Here is an 18,472-nt window from a genome sequence, read left to right on the forward strand (position 1 = left end):
GTCCTTACCCCAGGACCTCCTTTGTGTGTTTGATAATGAATCCTCAGGAATTAGGATCCTCAAGAAGTAGGATCTTTGCCTACTGTCTAAGGTCTATAGATTGTATCTCCTGAACTCATCCTGAAATCCAATAGCAGCAACAGCACCAGGCCTTGCCCACGCTGTTCTGGGTAAGGTAATGCTAAGAATTACAACTCTATTGTGAAGATTGGCATGGGAAGCAAAAATGTCAAAAATATGTGGCTGTGGTGGTTGAAAATGACAAATTTTAACATTTATTAGTTTACAGAATTAAAGAGAGTCAAGGGTTTTTCCTCAATTTTGATGCCCATTCCAGATAAATGTTTTACATCTCTGTTAAAGCTTGTGGGGACAGTAAAGCTTGAATACCTATAAGTACCAAATTATAAGCTCCATCTTGTTATCAAAACTTGATGATGTGTGTTATTTAGTGAAATTTAAGATCAAAATACGACTTGCAAGGGAGAGAAAAGTAGATTACATCAATGATGAAATAAATTATATCAAATGAATTAATCATTGTTGAAATACTTGGTAACTCAGTGACCACAGTGCTAACCTTTTGTTCAATGAGTGAGTTGTGGTCCTGAGACAGAAGGACATTGTTCACATTAAGTTCACTCTCACCATATTTTGAATGCATAAATTGAATAATAATATTATTTTACATAAAGCATGATGGCAAAATACAGTTATTTAAAGCACTTCTTTGATGTTGGAGAATTTATGTTTTTGATATTATGTTTTTGATAAACATATTGTTAAAATAGGTATCATATTGATTTCCAAACCTTCAGCATTATCCTTTCTGCCTAATCATATATTTAATCTCATACACTTGTAACTCATTGACATTTTCTCAAATATATTTGAAATGTAAATATTAATTTGCTCCTGTTTTTCAATTGTATTGCACATTTAATTTTGTTATTGAAGAATAGAATATACATTTTATATATGTGTTTGTTTATATATGTGCATACACACACACACACACACTAAGTCATTCAGTATGTAATTATTTATCACGATAAAAACAGAACTAGAGACTTTATTTACTACTGAAACAAGTATCTAAAAATTGAACTAATTTTTGGGTTAGGTAATATCTAGAGCCTGAAAAAATATTGAGGAATATGATAGAAATATTCTACATCACTTTGAATATGCTATTAGTAGAAATATGCATGGTAAAGAGTCCTAGTGAGGGCTCAGAAAGAATTGAGTAACTAGAAAAAAGGGGAATCTTTTTATGTAGTGTGACTGAATTTCTTTTCCTACAATAATGGGGAAAACAGAAATTGTGAATGAGGAACATTTAGCTTAGGAGTTTTCCAAAGTAAGTGGGGAAGGTTTAATCCAGTTTCTTCTATTTAGTAAAATCTATGCAAAAGAAGAGAAATTGAGGGGTGAATTCTTAAGCAAAATGAGCAGGGCCTTGATATTTGGAATATTATTAAGATATTCTGTGGTCATTCTGACAATTTCTTGCTTATTTTCTTTTTCTGGGCGACTCCAGAGGTAACTCATCTTCCATTGCCTTCCATTTGTCTCTTTGTTGGCCTCCTTTGTGAGGGTGAACTTGCCAAATCATCCTGTCCTCTGTATAGATCTGGGATGTTGAGGGAATGCTTCAGTGTGACAGATGATGCTAGATCATTAAACATTTGTGATGTCCATTGCATGCTGCCTGACCCTCGCTTTCTCCTCACTCACGCTGGCACAAAGCCTGTTGTCACACTATGAAACTCTCACGAAGCAGAGTTTTAAGTGTCAGGGAAATGAAGTCTCCTGCCACCAGCCTTGTGATTCAGTCAATTTGGAAGTTCTTCCTCCAACCCCAGTAAAGTTTGCATGTGAATAATGCCAAGCTTTTGACTGTAATGTCATGAACAAAACTATGCCTGAACCCTTTGCAAAACACCTATTTCCTGATTCACAGAAACTGTGTGAGTGAACTATTGTTTTTAGTTGCTAAATTTTAGAGCAATCTGAGGTAAATAGATATGGAATAAACATGAAAGGGAAGTGGCAATGTAGGTAAGGCAGTATGCATTGGTGGGCATTGCAGGTAAAGGGGTGAGGTCTTGATATATGTTATTAGTGAAATGTGATGAGACCACAGAGGACTCTCATGATTCCAGTGGGTTTCCTACTGGACTAAGCCATAATTCAGTTCTTTATTTTAAATTTGCCACAGGGATTCTGCACATTTCTATGACTCATTAAGCTTCCTGGGGCATATCTTGCACTATAAGATAATAAAATCACATGGGCCTCTTCCAAACCTTAATATTTCAAAATTGAATTCCTTGAAGCCAGAGAACTATTTCTCTCTATTGTCTTTGTTGTTCCCTGCACATTCTTTATCAGAGGTAAAGATCCATGTAGGCAATCATCTTCCCCATTTATCTGAATGGTAAAGAGAACATGTGGGAACTTATGACCCTTCAAGAAAATATAGGATGTTGGTGTAACAGTAGGGTTATCCAATGGAAATAAGATGTAAAAATTCAGGTTCTATTTCAGTAGGTTTGCATACTATATTTCAGAAAATGAGCTCATATTTTGAACTACTTCATGAAGAGAGAAATAATGTGGAAGTATGTGGAAGGAAAGAGTTGCTCTTCAGTGAAAATGGCATTAACCACTTTCTTTAAGCTGAGGAATTAAGGAAAATATGAAGGAAGAGAGATCCCAGGATGTTAAAAAATTATAACTCCAAGGTATTAGTGATTTTCCCCTTCATGGATGTGCAGGGGACTAAGATGAACTGAAGAAATATAAATTTGTGTATCAATTGAGAAAGCCTGGTGCTATCCCTGGGGACATCAACCCTCCCATTCTCTCTACACCTTACTTCACCCAAAGTGGCCTTCCATGATTTTACTTTTCACATCCCCCATACTTGGCACACTTCTGGCTTGTTTTAATCTTTCTATGATATTTCTGAAATAAATGGAAAGAATTTTCTAAGTACCACGAGAAACAGAAATTATAGTTACCTTTTAGGGTCCCGTGCAAATGCTGTGCTGACTCATCATCTACAGTGTTTGAGATTTTAGGGGCAACATTTTTAGTAGCAGAAGAAGCAGGAACAAAAATCATCCCTTTATCTGAAAACAAAAGTGCCCAGGAAGGAGTGCCCTGATTCTGAGAATGTTTAACCTTCCCAACATCCCATACTATTTGATGATTCTGAATATGTACACATTCTCATATATGTTTTAAGAACATGTACCTCTTCTGGAAACACTGATTGCTTTGTTTGTCCCACAGGTGTTTCCTACTCTTCATTCAGAGCCAGTTCACAGGTGACTCCTGCTCTGGTCTCTGTGCAAGGATTTACTCAGGTCTTGACTCCCAGAGTCCTCTGAATTCTCACCTCTCTGCAGCCCCCTCGTGCTGGATGGTGGTCCTCTTTTCGCAGCTCTTTTATCTAATAATACAGAGATCCATCAATTGAAAGGATGGTTATTAATATCAGTTACCATGGGGACACTATATGTTATGATCTGCAGATATTTTTAGAATGAAAGTTAATAGGTTATCAGGCCCAAACCATTCACATTATTTCCACCAAGGGATTAAATGTTGTCCCATAAACACTAGGGGTTTTGTGGATCTTGTCCAGGTTTTTCCAGCAGGTTGCCACTACTGTGATATCTCCCCAAATCCCCAGGTCTTGGGTGTCAAAGCCTGAGTTTGCTGATGGTGACAAAGTAGCACTATGCTTCCTGGGCTGGGAATTTATGTGCAAGATCCCACCAGATGACACCTGGGTCAAATTATGCGTCTTACTCATCACTCTCATTTGTTTGAAGAACCAAGGTCAGACATCAGCTGATGTTTGGGGCGGAGGAGACTTCTGTCCTACTCATGTTTCTCACTTACTATACAGGTAAAAATGTGACTACGAGACACAGTAGTTTAGTTCCCTAATCTGTGTTGATCCTTGTGGCTCAGAACTCCCATTCTTTACCCTAGTTCCTATCCCATAGGTATCTGCATTTTGAGGTTCTCACTCTCAGCCTGTGCTGACTCAGCCAACATCCATCACTACATCTCTGGAACATCTGTGAGATTTACCTGAACCCTGAGCAGTGGTTTCAGTGTTGGTGACTTCTGGATCCTTTGTACTAGCAGAATACAGAGAACTTTCTCCATGGAGCCTTCTTATATTCCAATAAAATTTAGATAAACTCCAGTGCTCTGGGGTTGTCAGGCAATTCCATGAACCAATAGTGCTTGACCAATGCAGGACTTTTGCTCACCTCTGGTCTGTAGCCTGAGGATAAAGCTATTACTGTAGTACATGTCATGCAACTCAAAGGCTTCCATATTGCCCCAAACTTATGCGGAAGTGAGACAAAAACCTCCCTTCTGTTCTGCTCTACTAAGAACAGATGCTTTCATTTCCCCAGTAGTGGGTGGTCTCTCAGAGTTTCACAAGCAGAGCCTTACAGACATTCCTCAGTTCTGGGTCTACACATACTCAGTGGATGGCCATGTTCAGGCCAATAGAGATGATGATCCCAGAAGCGTCCTCCCTTGTGTGACACCAATTCACCTCCCATATACAACAATGCCATCGCCTTAGATCTCATGTATGGAAGGGGGATCAGAACACTGTTTACATCATAGGTTGTGGGAGGATTAAAAGAAACCTTTTATATGAACACATTACAGTGTATGGCCCAGATTCAGCTGCTACGCTCATTGTTGCTGCTAGATCAGCTTATTCTAGAACTAAATGCTCATTTTATTGTTTCTTTCACTATTTTTCGTTTGATGTAATCCAATTTTTCTATTTTTGTTTTCATTTCTTTTTCCTATTTCTTCTATAATTCCTGTTCTTCCCCACATTCCAATTCCAAAGACTCAGATACAAAGGGAGGTTTTTAAAATTTTTTTCTTAATTATTAAGTGACATGCCAAAATATGAAATGGCATAGATTAATGTGTAACTCATAATTTTCCATACATGTGTGTTTTGCATAATGATTAAATCAGCTTTAACATATTTATGTCCTTAAGCATTTGTCAGTTCTTTATGGTGAAACCCTTAAAAATTCTTTCTTCTTGATTTTTGCAATGTAATTATTATATTGTCACTATAGTGTGCAATGGTATACCAGAGCTTCTTGCTCCTATCCAACTATAACTTAGTACTGATGGATCAACTTTTCCCTTTTACCCATCCCTCACTTTTCCTAGCTTTTGTAACCACCAATCTATGCTTAGCTTCTATTAGAACACTTCTTCAGTTTCACATGTGTGAGATCATGTGGTGCATGTCTTTCTGTGCTTGACTAATTTCACTTAACATAATGATCTTCCATTTCATCCATGTTGTTATAAATGACAGGATTTGATTACTTTTTAATGTTAAATAATATTCCGTTATGTATGTGTACCACATTTTCTTTATTGATTTATCAGATGATGGAAACTTGTTTCCATTTCTTGGCTAGTGTGAATTACTACATGGACATGGGAGTGCAGATGTCTCTTCTATACACTGATTTCATTTCTTTTAGATATATGCCTAGTAGTGGATTGGTGGATCATATCATTGGTGGTTCTATTTTTAATATTTTTGTGGTGCCTCCATATTATTTTCCATAGAAGCATAGTGACTATACTACTTTACATCCCCATCAACAGTGTGCATCTTTATCAGTGTTTGTTAACTTTTTTAAAAATAATAACCATTCTTTCTGAGGTGAGATAATAGCTCATGGTATTTTATTATTAGCATTTTTTGATAATTAGTGATGCTGAACATTTTTTCATGGACCTGTTGGTCAGTTATATATCTTCTTTTCAGAAATGTTTGTTTAGATTTATTATTCATTTTAAAAGCATATTTTTAGTTCCTGGTTTCTTATGTTTTCTGTATATCAATCACTTATCAGATGTGTGCATTACTAATTTTACTCTCATTCTATGGGTTGTCTCTGCAATCTTTTGATTGTTTCTTTCACTATTTTTAGTTTGATGTAATCCAACTTTTCTATTTTTGTTTTCATTTCTTGTGTTTTGGGTGTCTTGTCCAAAATGTCCATTCTCTATTGAAAACATTTCCTGTATGTTTTTTTTCTAGTAGTTTCACCCTTTCACGTCTTATAGTTCAATCTTTAATCCATTTCGAATTGATCTTTGTAGCTGGTGAAGAGAGAGGTTTAATTTCATTCTTCATGTGTATATCCAGTTTTTGTAATATCATTTATTGAAAAGACTGTCTTTTTTCATATATTTGTTGATTTATTATATATCTTCTTCTGAGAAGTGTCTGTTAAGTTATTTAGGTCATTTATTGATTGGGTTATTTATTCTTTTTGGTGTTAAGTTTTTTGAGTTTTTTATATATCCTGGAAATTAGTGTTCTATCTGATGTGAGTGTAGTAAAGATGTTCTCTCACTCTGTGGGCTCTCTCTTCACAATATTGTTTCCTTTGCTGAGAAGAAGCTTTTTAGTTTGAATCTATCCCAATTTTTAATTCTTGATTTTATTTCTTGCACTTTAGGTGTCTTGTTAAGGAAGTCAGGACCTAATCCAACATGATGAAGACAACTTCTCTAGTAACTAAAGAAATGCAAATCAAAACTACTCTAAGATTTTTTCTCACTCTAGTCAGAATGGCAGATATTAAAACTATAAGCAATAATATGTGTTGGCGAGGATGTGGGGAAAAAGATTCACTCATACATTGTTGGTGACACTGCAAATTGGTGCAACCAATCTGGACAGCAGTATGGAGATTCCTTAGAAAACTTGGAATGGAGCCACCATATGACCCAGCTATCCCACTCTATACCCAAAGGACTTAAAAGAAGCGTACTATCGTGACACAACCACATCAATGTTTATAGCAGCTCAATTCACAATAGCTAAACTTTGAAACCAACCTAGATGCCCTTCAATAGATGAATGGATAAAGAAACTGTGGTATATATACACAACAAAATATTACTCAGCAATAAAAGAGAACAAAATTATGGCATTTGCAGGTAAATGGATGGAGTTGGAGAATATCATGCTAAGCAAAGTAATCCAATCCCCAAACATCAAAGGCTGAATGTTCTCTCTGATAAGTGTATGTTGATCCATAATAGAATGGGTTGTTGGAAGAATGGAAGAACTTTGGGCAAAGGGGAGTGAGGTGAAAGGAGGGAGGGGCCATGGGGGCAGGAAAAATTGTGAGTGAGATGGACATCATTACTCTAAGTACATGTATGACTGTACATATGTTGTTACTCTATATCATGTACAACCAGAGAAATGAAAAATTGTGCTCCATTTGTGTACAATGGATCAAAATGCATTCTGCTGTCATGTATAACTAATCAGAACAAATAAAAATAAATAAATAAAATGAAAAAAAGACTATTTTCTCCATTGTGTATTCTTATTACCCCTGTCAAAAATCAATTGGCTGTAGATGTATAGGTTTATTTTTCTCTTCACTATTGGGTTACTTTGGTTTATATGGCTTTCTTTATGTCAGTAATATGTGGTTTTGATTAATACAACTTTGCAATGTGTTTCAAAGTCAAATAGTGTAACGTATCCTGTATTTATCTCTTTTCAAAAGGGTGCTGGCTCTTTGAGTTTTTTTGTGGTTACACATAAGATTGAAAATTGTTTTTGTATGAAGTATGCTATTGGTATTTTGATAAGGATTGCATTGGATTTATAAATGGCTTTGGATAGTATGAACATTTTAACAATATCAATTTAATATTTAACAATATCAATTCTTTGGGTCCAAGAACATGAAATGTCTTTCCACTTTTTGTATTATTTTAAATTTCTTTCATCAGTATTATATAATTTTTATTGTAGAGCTCTCTTTAATTTGTGCCTGTGCATTAAATTTTTGTAGCTATTGGAAATGATAATTATTTCTTGATCCATTTCAGCTAATTTGTTATTGGCATATAGGAATACTATTGATGTTTGATTTTGATTTTGTATCCTGCATCTTTACTGAATTCATTTATTCTAGTAGCTTTTGGTATATATATATATATATATATATTCATGTCATCTGCAAGCAGTTACAACTAAACTTCTTTTCCAGCTCAGATGTCCTTCATTTATTTTTCTTGCCCAATTTCTCTGGCTAGGATTTTCAGCCTTACGTTGAATAAAAGTGGTTGAAGTGGATATCTTTATCTTATTTCAGATCTTAGAAAATTTTTATCTTTTCCTCAGTAGCATAATGTTAGTTGTTAGTTTATTATAAATGACTTATATTATCTTTGAGGTATGCTCCTTGTATGCTTAATTTTTTAGGGATTTTAATCATTAGGGATGCTGAATTTTACTGAATGCCTTTTCTGATTTTTAATTTCTTCATCGTATTGGTATGATCAAGTTTTTTATTTGCATATATTGAACTATCCTTGCTTCTCTGGAAAAAAATTCACTTGTTTGTGGTGAATAATCTTTATAATGTGCTGTAAGATTTGTTTGCTAATACCTTGTTGAGGATTTTTGTATGTTTATCAAGGATATTGACTTAGTTTTTGTTTTTATAATTGTGTCCTTATCTGGTTTTGGTACCAGGGTAAACCTGACCTTGTAGAATGGGTTGTAAGACTTCCTTCCTGTTCTGTTTACTAGAAAAACACAGGAGAATTGGTATTAGTTCTTTATGTTTTTTGGTAGAATTCAGCAGTAAAACCATCTTTTCATGAGTTTTTCTTTGATTAGAGTATTTTTTTATTACTGATTCAATCTTGTTATCTCTAATTGGTCTGTTCAGATTTCCTCTTTGTTCATGATTCAGTCCTGATGAGGTATACATGTTAAAAAATTTGTCCATTTATTTAGATTATCAAAATTTTTGGCATCTAATTGTTTATAATAATCTCTAATGATCTCTATTGTTATGTGATATCAGTTTTAATGGCACCCCATTCATGTATGATTTAATTTGAGTTTTCTCTTTTCTCTTAGTCTAGATATTAGTCTATTTTGTCAATATTTTCAATAAATGGACTCTGTTTCATTGATATTTTGTATTCTTTTATACTCTCAATTTTACTTATTTTTGCTTTGATCTTTATTATTTTCTTCCTTTACTAATTTTGGGTTAATTTGTTCATGTTTTTAGTTTATTTTGTTGTATTGATAGATTTTTTAAATGAAGTCTTTCTACTTTTTTGATGTGGACATTGGTTACTCTAAATTTTCCTTTTAGTACTGCTGTCAGTGTACCCATGGTATGCTATGCTGTGTCTACATCTTAATTTGTTTCAATTAATTTTTAAAAATGTTCTTTATTTTTTTCTGATCTATTGGTTGTTGGTTGATCTATTGAATTGGTCGATTAATTTCTATGTATTTGTATTGTTTCCAAAGTTTTCTTGTTACTGATTACTAGCTTTACTACCTCAAGAACAGAAAAGATATGTAATAAAGTTTCAAATTTAAAATTTTGTTAAGACTTGTTTCATGACCTATTCTATAATCTATCCTAGAAAATGTTTCAGAATGGAGAAAATGAATATTCAATAGCTGTTGATTGGAATGTTCTGTTGACATCTATAATAGATATGTTTGGTCTAGGTGCAATATAACTCTGATGTTTCTTCATTGATTTTCTCTTTGGGTGATCTTTCCGTTACCAAAAGTGTGATGCAAAAGTTCCCCAGTATTATAATATGGAGTGTATTGTATTGGAGTGTATCTCTCTCTTTTGCTTTATGTGTTTGGGTGCTCTGATATTGGGAGCGTATATATTTACAGTTGTAATTTCTTCTTGCTGAATTGATTCCTTTACCAGTATATACTGGCCTTCCCTGTCAGTTTTCACTGCTTTTGACTTGAAGTTTATTTTGTCTGTTGTAGTATGGCTACTTATGCTTTCTTTTACATTTCATTTTCATGGATCATGCTCGTCCCTTTATTTTCAGCATTTTCTTAGAGGTGAAGTAAATTTCTTGCAAGCAAAATAGGATGGGGTGTTGGGTTTTTCTTTTTCTTTTCCTTTCTTTTCTTTTTTGTGCTAGGGATAGAAGTCAGGGGCACTTAGCCACTGAGCTACATCTCTACCCCATTTTATATTTTATTTAGAGACAGGATCCTGCTAAGTTGCTTAGGGTCTCAATAAGTTGCTGAGGTTGGCTTTGAACTCCTGAGCCCCATTTATTCCATGCATTTTAATTGGAGAATTTAATTTGTTTCCATTCAAAGTAGTATTTGGTAGGTAAAAATTCCTACAATCATTATGTAAGTTGTTTTCTAGTTTGTTGTAGCTCTTTCGTTTTTCCCTTTCTTACAACCTTTCCTTGTGTTTTTAAGTAAGTTATTTGTGTAGTCTATTTTGATTCCTCAATTATTATTGGTTATTTGTTTACATAGATTATTGTTTATGGCTATCATGATCTTATTGACTATAAATTACTAATTCTTCAATATTCATAATATAACATACACTAAGGAGCATTTTGATTATAACAAGCTATTTTGATATAGATGCAAGTTAACATAATAGTAAAGAGAAGAACTGGAGCTAACAAAAGAGCAATATATATATATATATATATATATATATATATAATTTGTTTATATGTATAAATATACCCATGCATGCATGTGTATATATATATATATATATATATATATTATTTATATAATTTATATATATATATTATATATATATATAATTTGTTTATATGTATAAATATACCCATGCATATATATATATATATATATATATATATATATATATATATATGGAAATATATGTGAAAATCTCTCTCTGGTTGTATTTCATTCCTCTCCATATTTTGAAATTTTGGTATTCTATTTTGTGATATTATATATTACCTATTGTCTAACATGAATGCAGTTATCATTATATTTTTTTTTGTCTCTGTACTAATGTTATGAATTGTTTACATGTCATGGTTACAATATTAGAACCTTCTGAGTTTGTTTGCAGAATTATTCTTGCCAGAGCATGTTATACTTCCTCCCTTACCCATATGAAGAACTTTAGCATTTCTGATGGAACAGGCTTAGGAAAACATATTATCTCTACTTTTGTTTATGTGGATATGTCTTTATCCCTCCTTCATTTGTAAAGGATAGCTTGGCTATATATAGAACTTTTTTTGGCCAATATTTTATTTCTTTTAGTACTGTGAAAATTTAATACTACTCTCTTCTGCATTGTAAAGTTTCTGCTGAGATGTTTGTTCAGGCAACATGCAGCGCCCCATATGTTATTTATTTCTTTGCAACTTGGAGAATTTTCTCTTTATATTTTACCTGTGAGAGTTTGATTATAATGTCTTGGGGTAGACTTGGTTGAGTTAAATTTGGATGGTGACTTTTGACTTTACCCACCTAGATATCTGCATCCTCCTCCAGATATGGAATATTTTATGCTATATTATTTTTAATAAGCTTGAATACCAAGTTTTTGCATTTTCAAGTCTTTTGAACCCTCATAATCAGAATTTTTGATCTTTACATATGTCCCCAAAGTTTCCTTAAGCTTTCTTCATTTCTGTTTTTCTTTTTTTATTCTCCAACAGTACATTTTCAAATGCATGTGCTCAAGATTACTAGTTCCTTCTAATGTTTGATCCATCCAGCACTTGATGCCTTCTGTAGCATTTTCAATTTTCAACTCAAGAAATTGATTGATTTTTGTTGTCATTTTTTACTTATTCTTTTTAGTTACATGTGAGAGTAGAATCCATTGTGATACAATTATGCAAGCATGGGATATATCTTATTTAATTAATACCCCAAATTTGTGAGTACCCATGGTAGTAGAATTCACTTAGGTATTTTTGTATATGCACATAAGAAAATTATATTAGATTCATTCTACTGTCTTTACTATTTCTGTTTCCTCCCTTACCTTCATTTCCCTTGTTTAATTCAATGAACATGTATTCTTCCCCTCCCAACCTTCCTTTGGATGGCCTAGCCTCCACACACTAGAAAGAACATTCGGCTTTTGGTTTTTTGAGACTGGCTTATTTTATTTAGCATGATAGACTCCAGTTCCATCCATTTATGGAAACTGTTCCATAAATGAACATCAAGTCATTCTTCTTTATGGCTGAGAAATAGTACATTTTGTATATATACACCACAATTTCTTTATCCATTTATCTGTTGAAGGGCACCTAGTTTGGCTCCATAGCCTAGCTGTTGTTAATTGTGCAGCTATATATATTGATGTGGCTGTGCCACTGTAGTATGCTGATTTCAAATCCTTTGTATATATGTCAAAAAGTGGAATAACTGGGTCAAATAGTGATTCCATGCCTCATTTTTTGAGGAATATTGTTTCCAGATTGGTTGCACCAATTTGCAGCACCACCAACAATGTATGAGCATACACTTTCCAACATTCTCACCAAATTTCTTGCTACTTATATTCTTGATAATTGCCATTCTGAGTAAAGTGAGATGGACTCTCAGTGTAGTTTTAATTTACATTTTTCAAATTGCTACAGACATGTACATTTTTTCATGTATTTGTTGACAATTCATATTTCTTATTTTAAGTCAGTTCCATCCCCTTGGCCATTTATTGATTGGGTTATTTGTTTTTCTGGTGTTTTGTCTTGAGTTCTTTGTATATCCTAGAAATTAATGCCCCATCTGAAGTGCAGGTTGCAAAGATTTTCTCCCATTCAGGAGGCTTTCTTCATGATCTTGATTGTTTCCTTTGTTGTGAAAGTTTTTTAGTTTGATGCTATCCCATTTATTAATTTTTTGTTTCTTATTTTTTAATCACACATGACAAAAGAAAGCATTTTGACATATTATACATACATTGAGTATAACTTATTCTAATTTGGAAACCATTCTTGTGGTTGTACATGACGTGGAGTTTCATTGGTTGTGTATTCATATATGAACATTTTTTTTTCACTTTAGGATTCTTGTTAAGGAAGTCAGTTCCTGAGCCAATATGTTGAGGTGTTGAGTCTACATTTTCTTCTAGTATGTGCAGTGTTTTTGGTCTAATTTATAGGTCATTGATCCCTTTGAGTTTAGTTTTGTACAGGGTGAAAGAGAGAGGTGTTAACTTTAATTGTATTACATACAGATGTACAGTTTTCCCAGCACTGTTGAAGAATCTATCTCTTTTCTCTAGTGTATGATTTTGGCACCTTGTCTAGTGTGAGGTAACTGTATTTATGTGGGCTTATCTCTGTGTCTTCTATTCTGTTCCTTTGGTATTCATGTCTGATTTGGTGCAAATACCATGCCATTTTTTAACTGTAGCTCTGTAGTGTATAATTTAAGGTCCACTTCACTTTTCTCACCAAGAAAATAGCCTCTGGCTATTCTTGGTCTCTTATTTTTCCAAACGAATTTTATGACATATATTTTTATTTCTTTGAAGAGTATCATTGAAATTTTGATTGGAATTGCATTGAATCTGTATTGTGCTTTTGGTATTATGGCCATTTTTCACAGTATTAATTCTGTCTACCAAAGAACATGGGTGGTCTTTCAATTTTCTAAGGTTTTCCTCAATTTCTTTCTTTAGTGTTCTATAGTTTTTATTGTAGAAATACTTTTGGTATAGTAAGTATTTTTTGAGGCTATTGTGAATGGAATGGTTTTCCTAATTTCTCTTCCAGCTGATTCATCATTGGAGTATAGGAATGCAATTGATTTGTGGGTGCTAATTTTATTTTATTATTTTTCCTTTTTATTAACTTTAAAATTTGTTTTAATTGGTTATACATGACAGTAGAATGCACTTATGCACTTTGACATATCTTACATAGATGGAATATATTTTCTCATTTTTCTGAGTGTATATGTTGCAGAATCATATTGGTCATGTAGTCACATATATACATATAGTAATAATGTCTGTTTCATTCTACTCTTTCCTTGTCCCACATCCCCTTCTCTTTCCTCCCATCACTTCCCTCTACCTAATCTAAGGTAATGCTGTTCTTCCATAGTGCCCCCCTCCTTATTGTGAATTAGCATCTGCATATTACAGAAAACATTTGGCCTTTGGTTTTTGGGATTGGCTTATTTTGCTTAGCATGATATTTTCCAAATCTGACCATTTACTGGCAAATGCCATAATTTCACTCTTTTTTAAAGCTTAGTAATATTCCATTGAGTGTATATACCACATTTTTTTATCCCTTCATCTATTCAGTAACATCTAGGTTGGTTCCATAGAGTAGCTATTGTGAATTGATTTGCTAAAAACATTGATGTGGCTGCATCACTATAGTTTGCTGATTTTAAGTCCTTTGAATATAAACCAAGAAGTAGGATAGCTGGGTCAAATGGTGGTTCCATTCCCAGTTTTCTAAGGAATCTACATACTGCTTTCCATAGTGGTTGCACCAATTTTCAGGCCCAAGAGCAATATATGAGTCTACTTTTTCACCATGTCCTCACCAACATTTATTGTTGCCTGTATTCTTGATGATTGCCATTCTGACAGGAGTGAGATGAAATCTTAGAGTAGTTTTAAGTTGCGTTTCTCTAATTGCTAGAGATGTTAAATACTTTTTAAATATATTTGTTGATCAATCGTATTTCTTCTTCTGTGAAGTGTCTTTTCAGTTCCTTAGCCCATTTATTGATTGGGTTATTATTATTATTTTTTTGATGTTGAGTTTTTCACATATCCTAGAGATTAATGCTTTATACGAGGTGAATGTGGTAAAGATTTTTCCCCAATCTGTAGGCTCTCTCTTCACATTATTGTTTCCTTTGCTGAGAAGAAACTTTTTAATTTGAATCCATCTCATTTATTGACTCTTGATTTTACTTTTTGTGCTTTAGGAGTCTTGTTAAGGAAGTCAGTTCCTAGGCCAACATGGTGAAGATTTGGGCCTATTTTTTCTTCTGTTAGACATAGTGTCTCTGTTCTAGTTGCCTAAGTCCTTGATCCACTTTGAATTCATTTTTGTGCAGGGTGAGAGATAGAGGTTTAATTTCCTTTTGCTACATGTGGATTTCCAGTTTTTCCAGTACCATTTGTTGAATGGGCTATCTTTTCTCCAGTGAATGTTTTCAGCAGCCTTGTCTAGTATGAGCTAACTGTATTTATGTGGGTTTGTCTGTGTGTCCTATATTCTGTACCATTGGTCTACAAGTCTATTTTGGTGCCAATAGCATGCCATTTTTGTTACTTTAGCTCTTAAGTATAGTTTAAGGTCTGGTATTGTGATACCTCATGCTTCACTTTTCTTGCTAAGGATTGCTTTAACTTTCTGGGTCTCTTATTTTTCTGAATAAATTTCATGATTGCTTTTTATATTTCTATAAAGAATGTCACTGGGATTTTAATAGGAATTGCATTAAATCTGTATGATGCTTTTGGTAGTATGGCCATTTTGACAATATTAATTCTGCCTATCCAAAAGCATGAGAGGTCTTTCCATCTTCTGAGGTTTTCTTTAATTTCTTTCTTTAATGTTCTGTAGTTTTCATTGTAAAGGTCTTTCACCTCTTTTGTGATTGATTCCCAGGTATTTTATTTGTTTTTGAGGCTATTGTTAATGGAGTAGTTTTCTAAATTTCTCTTTCAGTGGATTCATCACTGATATATAGGAATGTGTTTGATTTTGGGGTGTTGATTTTATATCCTGCTACTTTGCTGAATTTAATTATTAGTTCTAGAAGTTTTTTGGTGGATTTTAAAAAATGTTCTAGATATAGAATTATGTCATCAGCAAATAGTGATAGTTTGAGTTCTTCTTTACCTATTTGTATCACTTTAATTTCTTTTTTTTTGTTCTAATTGCTCTGACTAGAGTTTCAAGGATGTTGTTAAATAGAAGTGGTGAAAGAGGAATCCTTGTCTTGTTTCAGTTTTTAGCAGGAATGCTTTTAATTTTTTTCCATTTAGAATGATGTTGACCTGGGGTTTAGCATATATAGCTTTTACCATGTTGAGGCATGTTCCTATTATCCCTAGTTTTTTGAAATGAAGGTGTGATATATTTTGTCAAATGCCTTTTCTGCATCTATTGACATGGTCATATGATTCTTGTTTTTAAGGCTATTAATATGATAAATTATGATTATTTATTTCTGTATGTTGAACCAGCCCTGCATCCTTGGGATAAATCTTGCTTGATCATGGTGCACTGTCTTTTAAATATGTTTTTATGCGATTTTCCAGAATTTTACTGAGAATTTTTACATCTATATTCATCAGGGATATTGGTCTGAAGTTTACTTTGCTTGATGTGTCTTTGTATGATTTTGGTATCAGGGTGATATTAGTCTCATAGAATGAGTTTGGAAGGGTCCCCTCCTTTTCTATTTTATGGAATACTTTGAGGAGTATTGGTGTTAATTCTTCTTTGAAAGTCTTGTAGAACTCAGCTGAGAATCCATCTAGTTCTGGGCTATTCTTGGTTAGTAGGTTTTTGATGGCATTATCTATTTCTTTACTTGAATTTGATCTGCTTTAATTATGTATGACCTCCTCATTCAGTTTGGTCATATGTCCCTAGAAATTTGTCGATGTCTTCAATATTTTCTATTTTATTAGAGTATAAATTTTTAAAATATTTTCTAATTATCTGGATTTCAGACATGTCCATTGTGATATTTCCTTCTTCATCTTGTATTTTAGTAATTTGAGTTTTCTTTCTTTTTTTATTTGCTTGCATGGCCAGGGGTTTATCTATTTTATTTATTTTTTCAAAAAACCAACTTTTTGTTTTGTTATTTTTTTTCCAATTTTTCCTTTTGCTTCAGTTTCATTAATTTCAGCTCTGATTTTAATTATTTCCTGTCTTCTACTGCTTTTGTTGTTGATTTGTTCTTTTTTTCCTAGGGATTTGTAATGTAGTGTAAGGCCATTTATTTGTTGACTTTTTATTTTTTTAATGAATGCACTCAATGCAATTACCTTTCTCTTAGTACTACCTTTATAGTGTTCCAGAGATTTTGATGTTATATTAGTGTTCTCATTTATCTCCAAGAATTTTTAAAATTTCATCCTTGACTTTTTTGACTATTTATTCATTATTTACTTGTGTATTATTTAGTCTCCATTTGTTACAGTAGCTTTTATTTTTTATTTTATCATTTATTTTTAATTTTATTCCATTGTGATCTGATAGAATGCAAGGTACTATCTCTGTTTTTTTTTGTATTTATGAGTTGCTTTGTGGCCTAAGATATGGTCTATTTTAGAGAAGAAGCCATGTGCTGCTGAGAAGAAAGTATATTTGCTCTTTGATATGTGACATATTCTATACATGTCTGATAAATCAAAATTATTGATTGTATTATTTAGTTCTATAGTTTTCTTATTTAGTTGTTTCTTTGAAAATCTATCCAGTGGTGAGAGAGCTGTGTCAAAGTTACCCAGTATTATTGTATTGTGGTCTATTTGACTATTGAAATTGAGACGAGTTTTTTTTTTTTCATGTGCATACATGCTCCATTGTTTTGGGCATAAATATTTATAATTGTTATGTCCTGCTTATATATACTTCCTTTGAGAAGTATGAAATGTTCTTCTTTGTCTTTTCTGATTAACTTTGGTTTGAAGATTCCTTTATCTGAAATGAGACTGGAAACCCTTGCTTGTTTACACAATACATATGAGTGATAAATTTTTTCCCATCCTTTCACCTTCAGCCTGTGGATGTCTTTGTCCATGAGGTGAGGCTCTTGAAGACAGCATATTGTTGGGTCTTGTTTTAATCCAATCTATGTATTGGATTAAAAAACAGGACCCAACAATATGTCTATGTCTTTTGATTTAAGAATTTAAGCTGTTAATATTAAAGGTTATTATTGAGATATGATTTGTATTCCCTGTCATATTGATTTATATATGGTTTTTAATTTGTCTTAGTTTCTCATTTGGTTGAATGTCCCTTTAGAGTAATCTTCCCTTTGCTGATTTTCACTTTTTTTTTAACTTCATCCTCAAGGAATATTTTTTTTGAGAATGCTCTGTAGTGAAGGCTTCCTAATTGTGAATTCTGTTAATTTTTGTTTATCATGGAATGTTTTAGTTTCATATTCAAATCTGAAACTTAATTTTGCTGGATATAAAATTCTTGGTTGGCATATGTTTTCTTTCAGAGCTTGAAATATATTATTTCAGGACCTCCTAGCTTTGAGGGTCTGGGCTGAGAAATCAGTTGAGATCCAAATTGGTTTTCCCCATATGTAATTTGATTTTTTTCTCTCATAGGCTTTGAGATTTTATCTTTATTCTTGTGTTAGTAATTCTCATTATAATGAGTCTTGGTGTGGGTATGCTGTAATTTTGTACATTTGAGGTATTGTAAGCCTCTTGTATTTGATTTTCCATTCCATTCTTTGGAATTGGAAAAATTTCTGCTATTATATCCTTGAAAAATTTGTGCATTCCTTTGGTTTGTATCTCTGCTCCTTCATCTATTCTGATAACGCTTAAATTTGGTCTTTTCATGTTATCCCATAATTCTT

Source organism: Marmota flaviventris, chromosome 1 (genome assembly GCF_047511675.1).
Source record: "Marmota flaviventris isolate mMarFla1 chromosome 1, mMarFla1.hap1, whole genome shotgun sequence".
Lineage (NCBI taxonomy): Eukaryota > Metazoa > Chordata > Mammalia > Rodentia > Sciuridae > Marmota > Marmota flaviventris.